At 33.9% G+C, this 15,235-nt stretch overlaps 1 long non-coding RNA gene across 1 annotated transcript in view; it reads right to left on the reverse strand.

Moving 5' to 3' along the window:
• The window catches only part of LOC123000575 (uncharacterized), a 32,468-nt gene that overhangs the window by 14,771 nt on the left and 2,462 nt on the right, over positions 1–15,235 (reverse strand). Inside the window, exons 2-6 of the long non-coding RNA XR_007191414.2 lie at positions 12,966–13,051; positions 11,242–11,292; positions 9,050–10,200; positions 8,817–8,918; positions 3,437–3,529 (exon numbers count right to left, since the gene is read on the reverse strand). This is a non-coding gene — a long non-coding RNA (uncharacterized LOC123000575). The remainder of the gene's footprint in view (positions 1–3,436; positions 3,530–8,816; positions 8,919–9,049; positions 10,201–11,241; positions 11,293–12,965; positions 13,052–15,235) is intronic.

A 15,235-nucleotide genomic window follows, 5' to 3' on the forward strand; every position in this document is an offset into this window, starting at 1 on the left:
GTTTTGTTTCAGTTCAATTTAACAACTCTGTCTTTTCACTGTGAAGTTTAGCCCAGTTCGTATGATTGTGATTATCAATTGTTTTCATTATTTTCCCAGCATCTCATGATTATTTCCTATTTGTACACTTTCTTATTTTCTCCTTTCTTGAACTTGTTGTTTATTTTTTCTTCAGTTTCATTTTCTTATTAATTTTCCTACTTCTGTTTTTATTCCTTAATGGTTATTTTTAAATTTTATCATACAAATTTAGTTTTATAAAGATAAAGGTAATTGATATTTTAGTCATCCTCACAAAATATGGAACATTTTAATACTTAATAAATCCTTTATGCCTTTCCCAATTTATGTGCTATTATTGGGCAACATTTTCTTTCTTTCTTTCTTTCTTTCTTTCTTTCTTTCTTTCTTTCTTTCTTTCTTTCTTTCTTCTTTCTCTTTCTTTCTTTCTTTCTTTCTTTCTTTCTTTCTCTTTCTTTCCTTCCTTCCTTCCTTCCTTCCTTCTTTCTTTCTTTCTTTCTTTCTTTCTTTCTTTCTTTCTTTCTTTCTTTCTTAAGATTTTATTTATTTATTTGACAGAGAGAGAGAGACAGCCAGTGAGAGAAGGAACACAAGCAGGGGGAGTGGGAGAGGAAGAAGCAGGCTCCCAGTGGAGGAGCCTGACACGGGGCTTGATCCCAGAACGCCGGGATCATGCCCTGAGCCGAAGGCAGATGCTTAATAACTGAGCCACTCAGGCACCCCTGGGCAACATTTTCATTCTGTCCTTTTTTTAAACACCACTAATTAAAAATTATTAATTTTTAAGCAATGTTTATTTAAATTTACCTATAGATTTACCAATTTAATTGCACCTTAATCCTTTGTTATTATTTTATAGAGGCATGTTTGGATAATTTTATGTGTCATCTTGACTGGGTTACAGGATGCCCACATATTTGGCTAAACATTATTTCTGGGTATGTTTGTGTGGGTGTTTCTGGGTGAGATTATCATTAGAATTGGTCTACTTTCAGCTTTTTATATGAAAATAGTTTTTTTCATAATTTTTCTTCAAAAATAGTATTCCTGAGTACTCAATTAGAGGTTGACTTTTATTTTGTCTTAGCAATGTAAAGAGAGTATTCCTTTATCTTAGTTTCTATCTTTGCTTAAAAGGCTTCTTACAGTCTAGTAGTTTTATTGGTGATTTGTCCTTTATCTCTGTCTGCCTTAAGATTTTCTTTTTGTCTTTGGTGTTCTTATGTTTTATTAATATATGTCTACGTGTGGATTTTTATTTACTTATTTACATCTCTTCTGCATTCCCTGCTTCCTATCTGTTTTCTATTTGTTCTGAAAAGTTCTCAGTCTTGATCTTTTCAAATGTCCTTTTTCTTTTTATATGTTCTCTTTCTGGGACTCAGGTAGAGATATATGATGCCTTCTCCATATATACTCTATTTCTCTTGTATATGTGCTGCATTATAGGTTATTCAGACTTACATATTTATTTTATATTTTGTAACTGATAATTTCAATATCTAAAGTCTATATAATTATCAATTTTTTGGTTTTCGTTTTTGCTCACTCTTATTCTGAAAGCAAGATTCTGTGTGTGTTTGATGATCTTTGATTGTCAACTGATATTTTCTTTTTTTTTAAAGATTTTATTTATTTATTTATTTATTTATTTATTTATTTGTCAGAAAGAGAGGGAGAAAGCACAAGCAGAGGGAGCAGCAGGCAGAGGGAGAAGCAGGCTCCCCACTAAGCAAGGAGCCCAACGTGGGACTTGATCCCAGGATCCTGGGATTATGACCTGAGCTGAAGGCAGAGGCTTAACCAACTGAGCCACCCAGGCATTCCTCAACTGATGTTTTCTTGATATGTGAGAATACCGATGGTCTATTTGGGTTTTTTTTGGTTTTTGTTTTTGTTTTTTTGTAAGAGAGAGAATATTTTCATTTAATTCTGCCAAGTTCCAGAAGTCAATACTATGCCATGGAAAGTTTCAGATAGTTTCAAGTGCCCCAGTAGTTAGATAAAGTGGTGGTAAAAAATAAACCTTGAATTTTAATGGCTTACAATGGTGTTTCTAATTGTTTATATATATAAAAATACAGATATGCAAAATACAGGCATACAAAATATCATATTTGTATTTAAAATGTACAAAAATACAAAAGAATTAAATTTTGTTTTATAATATGTTTATATAACTGTATTATATTTGTCTATACTATTTCTCACTCATGCTGTTTGTTTTTAATGGGCAACCCATGGACTGACTATAGTATGTCTGTTCTTACCTCAAGATCTAGGCCATCTGGAATGCTGCTAGTCACCAGGACAGAGGGAAAGCTATCTAGCTAATTGTATATAATTTCTGAAAGCTTCTGCCTATAGATCACACAAATCACTTCAATTCTTATTTCATTGTCCAAAGCAGGTTCCATGCATGTATTTCATACAAAAAACTGAAGTGTGCTTCCCACATCCTCCTTTTATTACTTTCTGATTTTGTTAGGTTTAACACTTATTCTATGGTTCTAAGATTTATGTGGAATTTCATAACTAATTTTTCCATTTTCTTCAAATCTTCATTTTATATCTAAGTGGATTTCTTTTTTTACCAACACTGCTTTCCAACTGTGGCTTCTCAGTTACTGAGATCTTAATTTTGATTCATCTTTTTTTTCCTTTGCATTTCATAATCAAAATTTTAAGACAGGCTTTTGGACTCTATTCTGTGGTTTCTTGCATATTCATGAATTTATTTCTTTTATACTAAAATGTCAACTTAACTGAATATAAAAAGTCTTGAGTCACGCTTCTTTTTCATACGTACTTCATAAATATTTCACTCATTTTTAACATAGGATTCTGTGCAAATGCCTAATGTCATTCATATTTTTCTTTTTTTACATGATTTCCCCCCTGGATGCCCATAAGATGCTTTTAATTTTTTTTTAAAGATTTTATTTATTTATTTGAGAGAGAGATAGTGAGAGGGAGAACACAAGCAGGCGGAGGTGCAGGCAGAGGGAGAGGGGAAGCAGGCTCCCTAGGAGCCTGATGCTGGGCTGGATCCCAGGACCCAGGGATCATGACCTGAGCCAAAGGCAGACGTTTAGCTGACTGAACCACCCAGGTGCCCCAAGATGCGTTTAACTTTTTAAACAAATTTATATCTAATTTTATTACCTTTTGAAGTTAAAAAAATCTGCTGTTTTAATAAGTCATATTGCTCAGAGATATGGAAAATCCAATAGCTTTACATCTTCCATCAATCTCATCTTCTGGGCTTGTTTTTCTATTCTTTTTTTAAAAATCTAAATATTTATTGAATTTTAACACAGATGGAAAAAATGTGAATATATGTCCAAAGCGAATTAATTTTATAAATGTGGATACCCCAATGTGAACAATATATGGATAAAAAACAGCACAATACCAGCTTTCTGGTGGTCCCCTCATGCTCCATGCCAGCTTTTCCTTCCCCAGGAAGTGACCATTTTCCCGACTTCTCACAGGTAAAAAGTATTGCCTATTTTTTAAAAAAACAAAACACAGAAGTTCTTTGGTAAATAAAATTTCACATACACAAAGAAAGATGGAAGGTAACATAAAGTTTATATAGTTTTTATCAATAAAAGCAGTTGTTCACAGACAGTGTAATAACAAGCAAAAAGAGGCATGTATATTTTCAACAATCACATTTGAATGAATTTTGTGAGCAATTTGAAAGTAGACAAATTTTCCATGCCTGAATGTATCCATAATTGTACTTCTGTGAAAACGATGGTTAAATTTTGACTCATTCTCATATTTTAACAATACTTTTTTTTTTTTTTAGCCTTAGGTTGGTGGTGGTAAGCCTATTTAGCAAGGTGTCTTTAAAAAACTTTTAATTGAAGTATTACATCCAAACGAACATGAATCATAATCACAGAGGACCCACGAAACCTTTAAACAAAAAACTACCAGCATCCCTGAAGTCCCTCATCACTCTCCTGACTTCTACTATCAGCGTGTTCTTGTAGAGTATATAAATGGTATCATACACTATTCTTTTGTGGCCTCTTTCGCTGAAATTTAAATTTGTGAGATTCATCCTCATTGTTGTGGCTAGTTGTACTTTGCTCTTTTTCACTACTGTCTCCTATTTTACTGGGTGACTAAACCACAGTTTATTTATCCACTCAACCATTAATTGGTATTTAGGTTTTTTTTTCTTTGGACCATTACAAATAGCGTTGCTACGGGCATTATTATACATCACATGTCTTCTGGTGCACATGTATATAAATATTTTGAGTATAGAGCTAGGAATGGAATTGTTAAATTGTAGGGTTTGCATGTGTTTAGATTTAGTAGATTCTTTTAAAGAGTTATCTAAAGAAGTGATACCAATGTCCATTCCTATCAGCAATAAATGAGAGTTCTGGATTCTCCACATCCTTCTCAGTACTCAATGTTTTCTGATGTCTTCATTTTAGTAATTTTTAGTGGGTTTGTACTGATAATGCAATGGAGTTTGAGAGAAATCATTTAACAGCTTTATACTATTCAACAGCTTTTTTCCTATATTCATATACAAAGATATATTGATTTTTTCCATTCTCCTCTAACTTTTTATTCAACATTTGACACACATTGTTACTTACAACATATATATGAAGAACTACTACTGAACGAAATTATCCCTGCTTAACAGAACAATATCTTTGTAGAATTCTTCATCTGCCTTTGAAATTCAATATTTTCAAAAGCTTTTTTCTTCTTTGTTAATTAATCATTATTTTTAACGTATATTTTGTAGTAATATAGCTTCACAAGCAGTGGAGATAATCGTACTCACTAGCTCAAAGTCGCCTTCCTTATTTCAATTTCTTTACTTACCTTCCTCCTATTTCTCCTTCCCTCTTCCCAATTGCCAAATATGTTAAATATTTGATGGGTAAACATTTATTTGGGCATTTTCTTTCAAAATATTTATTTCACATTTTTTGTATACGTTTTTCCCTGTAAATCTCACACTAGTTCTTAGTTCTTTTTACTCAGCATTATATTGCAGGGTCTAAGTTTGTATATGTATTGCTGCACAGTTTTCCATAATGTGCACCTATCACAGGTAACGTGTCTGTTCCCTCAGTGACGGTCACCACCCATATTGCTCCAGCTTCTTGCTGCCCCATTGTGGACATACTATACTTGTTTGTACTGTCTTCTTACGAGTTATTGTGAAAACTTCTGGAGCTATGCTGCTGGCCCAAAAAGCGTATGTATGCCAAATATAATTCATACTAAAAGATGCTGTCTAGAACAGCTACATCAGTCTATATTCCCACACAGTACATGAAGTTGCCTACATCCTTCTCTCACTATTGTTTTAATGTGCATTTCTTCTTATACTTCATATACTTATTGGCCGTTTTTGTTTTCTTGAGAAGTCATACCTTTTGTTGTTGATATGAAGACATTTCTTATACATAATTTATATATTCTAAGTTAATCCTCATGGTTTTAGATATTGTAATGTCAGCTTTTTCCCAATGTGATTGGTCTGTTAATTTTAACTGGGTGTCCTTCATTTAGAAAAGATTTTGTAAGTTTATTTTACAAGTGATGTTGATGAATTCTTTTATCAATGTTAATAACTTGTCTATTGATTCAGCTTTTTCCAGTATTTTTCTTAGTTTTATTGTTCTTGACCAACTTTTCCCAGAATACAAATATGCCCTTTTAATCTATAAATAAACCATTTTCTTCTTTTAAGGAAAGTATGCTTATGGAAAAAGCTTTGGATTTTTAAATATGTGTTCTTTGTTCATGTATTACTGTATTCTGTTCTTATAATTGGTATTACTGAATATATGCTCTGTTCTCATATTTAGTAGCAACAATTGTGCATATATTGTTATTTCCTTTCTTTTCAATATCTATGATTTGATCTCTGTTTTACTTAGTCTTTCTTTATTCAACTTGTATTTGATTCTCTTAAGTTTGTTCTTCTGTCCCAAAATATAGAATACAAATGTGTAAGTATATATGTATACATTGCTTCTAATGTTGATTTGATTTCTATAACTGTTTTATTTCACTTGTTTTTCTGAGTCTGTGATCTTATTTCACATTTCAAGTCTTACTAATTTTTTCTTTATGTTTTCTTTAATTCATTTGAACTCAAGAAGACTTGATTAATTAGAAACTATCTTCTGATTCATGGTAACTTTCTTCTAGTGGTATTTGCTTTATAAGCTTTTCTCTTCTTGCATTGCTTTTTTCCTACTCATTTAATTTTTTATCTATGTGTATGTCATTTCTTTCTGATTTTTACTAATTTTAAATAGGGCATGTATACCTGGTTCAGCTATTTGATGAAATTAATTATGGGTGAGAGGTGAAAGCTGAAGTGCCAGAAGTTTAGGACACACTTTTGCCACCTCTGTTTCGTCATCTCCTCAAGGGAAGTCTTCTCTCATTATTTACCTTTCCCATGTCTTGAGCAGAAGCCCTTCAGTTTTCACAGGACAGCCCTGTGCTCCAGGTGTCTATGGTGTATTCAGCAGCTATTTATTTTTGCCTGCTTTGATTAGCTATCATGAAGATGACTCTCTTCGGCCCGCTTTCTGAAAAGATGACATATCTATGTAGCTTATTCAGCCTCTCTTCACTCATCAGCCTTGCTTTAGAGCACCTGTATTCCACTCACACCTTCCAAATAAGGTTTCCTGGATCCTTTCAGAGGTGTATCATCTAATCTGAGGGAACTCTGTACTTTTAAAGTATCTCTAGAACTTTGTACTTGCTCGTGACACCTTCTGCCATTTTGGTCCCAATAATTTTTTTTTGTTTGTTTGTTTCTATTTGGAGATTGTGATTTGGGCTGTGACTGTCTCCAAGTCCCATTGAAGATACAGCAGCCCCATTTTTTATATTTGGTTGTTGTTTCAGTTGCAATTCAGAAGAAAATTGGTAAAATTACAGAAGGGAAGAATGTTTAGTTTACTGAAGTTGGATAAAACCGGTCAATAAAAGTATTTTTAATTGCTTATCTTTCAAAGCTTGTTATTATTATGAAATGTTTTACATTTTTCTATGGGATCAGGTGGTCTGATGCTTTGTGGTGAGTGTGTAATTACTGCAGAATGCAAAATTTGGGACCTGAACATGGAATATTGGTGCATGCCAAGAATTCGAAAATTAACATCCAAACAGCAGTGGAATTTGCTGAAAAACAAAATGTAAAGTTGTTATATCACTTCATTTTATTGGGAAATCATTCTGGTATTGAGCCAAAAACAACTAGTAATTATTCATAAGACCATTGAGGAGGTTGCCATATGTGATATAAATATATTTATTAGTTAGGAATTTTTTCAGGTACAAGTGATAGAAATTCAGTTGAAACTATCTTAAGTAAAAAGAGAATTTATTGATTCCTATGACTGGGTATTCTAGGAGTGGTGCTTCCTTTGTCTCGTGTTGTTGCAAAATGCTGGTTATTTTCAAGTCATTCATATGAAGAACACACATTGTTCCTAGTTAGAAACCCCAGCAGAAAGAGAATTTCTTGCTCCCAATATCCATACATGAAAGATTCCTCTTTCCTATTGTCCATACTGCTTGACCCAACTTGGATCATGTCCATGCAGGCAGGTGAGAATGGGTGGTAGAATCCCACCATGATCAAAGTATGTGCAGAGTCACTGAAGTCTATTCTGTTTTGTTTTGGGAGGGAAAGAAGAAACCATAAGACAGGTCTATTTCAGTGATCGTTATTCTTTAGTTGCAGATTGAAAAACCAATGACTCAGGGTATATTTACCCTGGTAGCTCCAAGTTTTGTAGGGAATCCTAGGTTTAAAGATGCTCTCATTTCTGGTGGAAGTGAATGAAGTAGGCCCCAGAGCTTCTGCAATCATCTTAAATCACAGGGAGAAACACAGAAGGCAGGGCAATTAAATGTAGAGGAACTGAGTCTTTTGTGACATCATTAGATCACTATATCCAGTCTTGGCTAAAGTGGCTCTTCCTCTGATTTTCTCATTATGTGAGATAATAGATTTTTTTAGTTTTTAAAAGGCATTGTAGATCAGTTATTCTGTTATTAATAATCAAAAACATGGTAATATAGCAGGACATTTTGGGCTTTAAGCTTCATTAATAGTGTCAAAATCTCCTTTTCTGAGAATTAAAAATCTACTAATCTGGACATAACATATTCACTTTAATGTTCTTCCTATAATGCTTTTTGCTGTTTCTAGAATCTTCCCCCTGTATAGGATATCCACATTTCACTTTTGACTTGACTTGTTGGCTTAGTTTTTCCTTCAGGGTCCAATCCAGCTTTTGTAGTATCTCTAACATGGATCTCTTTATTACTATTTAGTGAGGATTAGGGCATTTGTATTTTCTCTCCTACTTGGTTCATTCCTACTTATTAGCTCTCACATGACTCCAGCATAAATAAATGACCTACCTTCTAGTTTGCTCTGACTGAGCTTCACCTAGAAACTTGGCATCAGTCCTGTGATTGGTTTTATCTGGGAGCTGATCCTCAGCAAGAGTTTTAAACATTGAAGAATAATAGGAAAGAAGGAACAATTGGTGGGAAAAATAAAAAACAAAGCTTTTTGAATTTATTATTTTCACGATCTTGATCCCATTTGACCCATGTTCTAGTATATTAAACTATGGATAAATTATTTTTGAAGTGTTGCTTGGGTAAAACAGAGAAGTCATAGAGAAATCATGGCCTTACACAATTTAGTAGTTAACTCCTAGGCAAATAATCTATTAATGATGTAGGAAATTAGTTGAAAAACTCACTTTTGGCTGTCTGGTCATTAACATCTGATGCATTCAGCTTTTCTGTACCACAGTGTGCAACTTGGTGACTTTCCCAGGGCTAGTCCAAGTGAAGCTCATAGGCTTGTAGGCAAAAAGACCAGAGGACAAATTAGAGTTGTTTCTTATTTATGTTTCCTAAATCTGAGTAAATGCCTTGTTAAAAATGTTAGTCCTAATGGTCTTAAATATATATTGCATTTCTGCATACTTACCAGTATTTAAATATAATTTGTATTGATATTTGAGTAGGAGGTGATGAACTTTCCTCTTCATTATTGATTTGGCGATGACATTTCCAGATTGCTTTTTGCCATATCCTTATTTTCTGCAACTGTAAAGTTTGCGTGGACCCAGTGTAAAAATTGCATTACTCATTTAGCTCTGTAGCACATGTTCAGCTTGTTGCATCTGAACTCAATATGGTGCATATTTTTTTCTGCTTTGCATGTGAATATAATTCAAGATGCTTGTTTTAATTTTAAATGCCTACATGATCTGGCTTCTAACTAGAGAATATTTAAGGTACTTTTCTGATTATCCACATTTATTATTTCCATGGGAGTTCAGAAGAATCACTGAACAGTCAGATTTTTTTCTTCGTAACTTTAGTACATTTATGTTGTTTCAATTGTTCTGAGGATACATACTTTATCTCTTAAAAGGTAATCAAAGCTGTTCAACCAGTTGTGTGAAATTTGAAAAGCATAATTAAATTCATTAGTTGCTAAACAGCAAAGATGAATTTATATTAAGAAAAAGACTTCTAAATGTGTGGATGCCTACATTTTGAAAAACACATGTAATAAAAATGACAAATTATGTGGTGAACACCATTCTAAAATATTTAGATGTATTAATGGACTTGATCTTCCAAAAATAAGCACTCTAATTATTCCATTATGTAGAAGGGGAAACTGAAGCACAGTGAATAAATTGCTCAAGGTCAAGTACCAAATAAATGCCAGTGTCAGGATCTAAATCCAAGCAGTCTAGACTCAGAACTTATATATTTGATCACAAAGAATACTGCTTTCCAGGTAGTTGGATGGATGGATGGATGGATTGGGAAGCAGTGGGGCCAGGTATAAGGGGAGGCAAAGTGTAAGGCTAGGTTATGGGTCAAGCTCTACCCACAGCTGGAATTCAGAGCCTAATTGCAGCAAAGGATTTGCTACGAATTTGTGTGTGTGTATGTGTGTGTGTGTGTGTGGATAAAGGGTAGGATACAACTCTTGTACCCTTCAGGTTAGAGTGATCTAAGGGTGAAAAGGTAGCATTTTCACTGAAAATGAGATACATATTAGCTCACTACTTTCCAATGATATATGCGACATGTCAAATGAAGTAGTCCAATCTCAGAGAGCTAAAAAAAAAAAAAGGTGAAATCATGAATAATGTATCAACATTTACGTGTCAACCTCTTCCATGATATATCTTTAGCTTCAATGATATATCTCATATTCTATAATTTTGTTCTTTTCCTGAAGACTTAAAATAGAAAGCTCAAGTGAGCTAAACAGCTGCTGCTTATGGCCACGCCTCTCGATTTCCACTCTTTTTTCAATCTCTAAGTATGAATATCCAACATCTTGTCATTAGTATCAGTATTTGCACTTTTAAAAATTTCATTCTTATTTTTGCTTAATAGAAAAATGTATAGTAAATGCTCATATTTTTTTATAAAAACTGTACAAATCAAGATGGTAATGAACACAGAGCCACCATTTAATATTTTGAAGTGGAGCTATATGAAAATATATAAAAATCCAAATTTGGTATATAAAGGTAATAGAATTAACATTTACAACATATAAAGGTAAATAAAATATGTGAATGTCAAGGATCTTATGTATTCGTATATACCAGTAACCTCAGTGTATCTAATGCCGTTGTGAATTAAAAAACCGTGGAAGTTTTCTAATCTTTTCTGACTTGTTGTTATGTACAGTGTTTACACCATCACGTTATTTGCAATGAAAACTACTGTTAGCTTGTGGCTTAGGGACATTGCATGATAATCAGGAAAACTGGACTTCTGTATCACTTATACTGAAACGGCTCCTGAGTGACTTATTTTAGCTTCTTCTTCTTCTTCTTTTTTTTTTTTTTGCCTCTGTTTAATCATCTTCAAAATGAGAAGAATATCGACCTAGTCTATTAATATAAAATGCTGTCAAATTATTATACATTTTAAACAGAAGACTCTGGGGTCATTTTAAATACTGATAGTATTTAGGAATGAACAGATAGTAATTTTATAAGTTGTTGATATATTATAGAAATAATACAGAAATCACCTCAAGTTTTCCTTCTTACAAATTAAATTTCTAAATCAGAAGAATCAATAAAGTCTAATGACAATATTTCAATGCAAGAAAAAACATTTCAGTTACTATGACCATACCTTATATGCTTTTTTCTTCATGAAAGCATTACTGTATTTCTCAAATCAAACCTGCATGAGAAAGAATCTATTACATCTCAATATAAGACTCCGACAAATGCTTTTTAAATCTTCATGCCTTACTTAGTTTTGTATGACACGTGCACATGCATACATATACAATCATTTAAAAACAATGTCTAAATGCATAATGCAATTTTCCCAGATTGGAATGGAAAAAATCTAGGCAATTACTTGAACAAATATAGTCCCCCCCTTTTTTTATCCTTCCTTACTTTCCTTTCTTGATTTTTATCACTCAGCAAACTTTGTTTTCACGTCCATACTATTACACTAAGCACTACTCATGCTGGCAAGACCAACAAGGTCCTTACCCTTATGGAGCTTACATAGTGTTGGGAATGGAGGAGCAAGGAAAAAGTAAAGCAAAGAAATAAACACAATAAAGTTAGATACTGTTAATGTTTTAAAGAAATATTTGAAATTGGTGATAGAGTAGTTTGATATAACAGAAAGTGACTAGGTGGCATCTTTGTTTGGGTGAGTAGGGAAGTTTTCTATGATGAAGTGATAAAGAAATTATGAGGCAGTTGTGGGAAGAGGGGAAGAAGATCAGCACAAACAAGTGATGGGAAGTCCCTCAGATAGAAAAGAAGGTAACTGAGGCTGGAGCAAAGTGGATCAGTAAGGAATTAATAGGGCAATTTTATAATTCTATTTCATAATTTAGATTACCAATTGGTAAACATAAGTATCTACTGGTATTGACCATAAACCTTCTCTCTCAGCTATATTGGGAAGAGTATGCACTTGAAAGTCACAAAATCAACCGTTTGAATCTTAGTCTGGCACCTTGTAGCTGGGTGAAAACATCTCAGCCTGTTTTCCATTCTTTTAAATTTGGACAATTCCATTTAATTTTCAGAATTGTTGCAAAGGTCCTGACCCAATATATGACACATAGTAGTAGCTATTCATTTGCAAATATTTCAAGCTCTGATGCTTGACAAAGGTATGACCTCATCCATTCATACATGTATCTTCTCATTCCCTTACTAGATAGTCATCCAGTGACTGACAACTACTGTGAAAAAGGCAAAGTGGTAGTTGTCATTCCTTGCTTTAGCAGGCTAGGAGATGACGAGGGTCAGGGCTGAGAGATGATCATGAACGAGGTGCCTCCTCGATCAATAAGCAGGATTTGGGACCCTACCAACAAAAGGATCCAAGATAAAAACTGGAGTTTTCCCAACCTGCTGGAGGTTTTTCCTCACTAAATATATATATATTTCGTATGTAGAGGAATAATGTGGGTGTTATTCCTGGATTACTGTAGAAGAACATGCTTCAAAGTTATAGTTCTCCCTCTGCCTCTATATTCTCCCTCCAAAAAAATTCGGTCAAGTAAAGAGGGTTTAGAAGCAGATAAATGGAAATATGTATTATTGTTAAGAATGATGCTGAGTAAGATGTGCATTTAGACGGAGCTATGAGAAGAGGGAAGAAAGCCAGAAGGAAGATCACAGAAGATATTACTATTAATATAATAGAATGTCACTGTCTCCTGACAGGTTTCCATTGTAAGTTTTGCATACACATTTTACCTCTCAGCCAAATTTTACTTTTAGAATGACAAAAAACACAAGAAGTGTTGGGTAAATAATGTTAAGTATTGGCATAGCTTCTTATGAAGTCTCCAAATGGCATTCCCCTATACTACTTACCTGTGCTTTTTTTCAGGTGGAATTTGTGAATCGAGTATGGTATTCTGCCTTTTTATTTTCTCTCTACTGCTTCTTCTTTAATGTTACTGAAATAAAAATGATTCTGCTCATGTAGCTGGACATGCTTAGAATATAGGACAGGCTTTGTTACATTTTTCTTCCTGCAGACAGAATCTATTTGAGCTTGAATCAAGGGTCACAGAATAAAACTAATCAAGAAAATAGAGAAACAAATGTTTCTATATTCTGGTGGTAGAAACTGAATTCCCTCTGGCTTTGTGTCCACCTCACTAATCCATGCCTTCTTCCTGGGCGCCTTTGTGGGCTCCATCTCCGCACGACTCTGCTCACAGTACTAAGGGTCAGGTGTGTTTATCTTTCCTCTGTTGCGACAGCCTCCTCTATATTGATGGTCCCTAATTTGGTATCTCTGGACAAAAATTTGCTCCTGGTATTAAGACTCACATATCCAAACTTTCTTGACTTCTCCATTTGACCTTTTGCTAATGGCTCTATGTGTAATGATTTGCTCACTCAAGCCTATTTCTGTATTTCCATCTTGCCCAGCAGTACTACTTGTCATCTATGTACTCATCTTCGGAGCCTGGAGAGTATCATTGATTCTTTGCTCTCCATTAACTTTCACAGTCTCTCAATTATCAAGTCCTGTCAGTACTGTGTTCTTAATTTCCTGTAGATCTGTCCTATACTTTCCATCTGCACTGTAACCACTGCCTCATTTTAGACAACTGGCAAAGCTCATCTGAAATACTGTATAGCTCATAAATGGTCTCCCTTCTTCCATTCTTGTCCTCCTCACCAATCAATTATATACACAGCTACCACGTGATCCTTGTCACTTACCTACTTAAAATACTCAAAAGATTCATCATTGTGTTCAGTTAAAAACCAAACTTTGTTGGCATGGTATGAAAGGCCCCTCCATATGTGGTTCTTAGTTAATAGCTCTAGTCTTCCTGCTAATTTTTCTCCCTCCAATTCTGTTCCCTCCTCGTGTGGGCACCCACCTTGAGTTGAACTACATGATACTTTTGCACTTGCTAGAATCTGCCCTTTCTTTCTTTCTTTCTTTCTTTCTTTCTTTCTTTCTTTCTTTCTTTTTTAAGTTTGTTTGTTTGTTTATTTTTAAGTAATCTCTACACCCAACCTGAGGCTTGAACTCATGACCCCGGGAGATCAAGAATCACATGCTCTTCTGACAGAGACAGCCAGGCGCCCCACCCCTGCCATTGCTTTCTTATGTTAATTATTTGTACCTGTATATTTGCTGCTGCTTCTGTCTCCACCTTACTCACTTACTCACTCATTTTTTTCATCCTTCAGTATAGATGTCAGCTCCTCCAGAGAGTCTTCCTTGATTTTCCAAAACCAGAATCAGATGGTTCTATGTACTCCTTAGCAACAGAGCAGGGAGTGCTAATTGCTAGTGTGACCTATCACATTCTAGTGTGGCTATTGGATGGAATGTCCCCATCTACTCTTCCTCCTCTCACCCTTTAGACAATGACAAGTTCAAATCATAGTAACTACTTAATAAATATTTGTTAAAAAATAATTGAAACATGTCTTCTTTACACTGAGATGTTATGTAGCTAAATGATGCTATCAGAATAGGTGTGGAATATGCTGACTTTTTCTGCCTCCATAGATGAGGCATCTATGAATTGGGTAGCCTAACGATAGAAAGCTGCTTTTTTCTTTTTAAAATTCATTTTCAAATAGCTCTTACAGGGTGAGTAGACATAATCACTGAGAATTTTGTCAAAAAATGATATACGTTATATGCCCATACATTTTAATTTTAGGTAAAAAAAATAAACAAACAACTTCATCGTATTCTATGATTCCAACCCTGTTCATTATTCACAAGATAATTATTAATATATTATTTTTATTAATAAAATCATTCTTCACTCATGGGAATGAACCTTTTCTTTTTATATTTAAATATTAACATAATCATCAAAGTACAGAAATCAAAAATTTAAGAAAAGAATTTTTTCCTATTGAAAAAAAGGGAAGAAACTAGAAGATATTCTCAAAAGTATTCTTTAGAAAAAAAATTAAATCTAGAGACTCATTCTTCTTCCTAATCCTCATTCTTGATACTTTCTATTCCTTTAGCACAATAAATCAGATTTTTGGTGAGTACTCTTTTGTTAGTGTGGGACCAGACTAGTCTATTGCTCTGATCTACACTAGATGTTAACTAAGGGGCTTAAGAAAACCATTGAGTAAGGTACAAAACT

This window comes from Ursus arctos, unplaced genomic scaffold, assembly GCF_023065955.2.
Source record: "Ursus arctos isolate Adak ecotype North America unplaced genomic scaffold, UrsArc2.0 scaffold_2, whole genome shotgun sequence".
NCBI lineage: Eukaryota > Metazoa > Chordata > Mammalia > Carnivora > Ursidae > Ursus > Ursus arctos.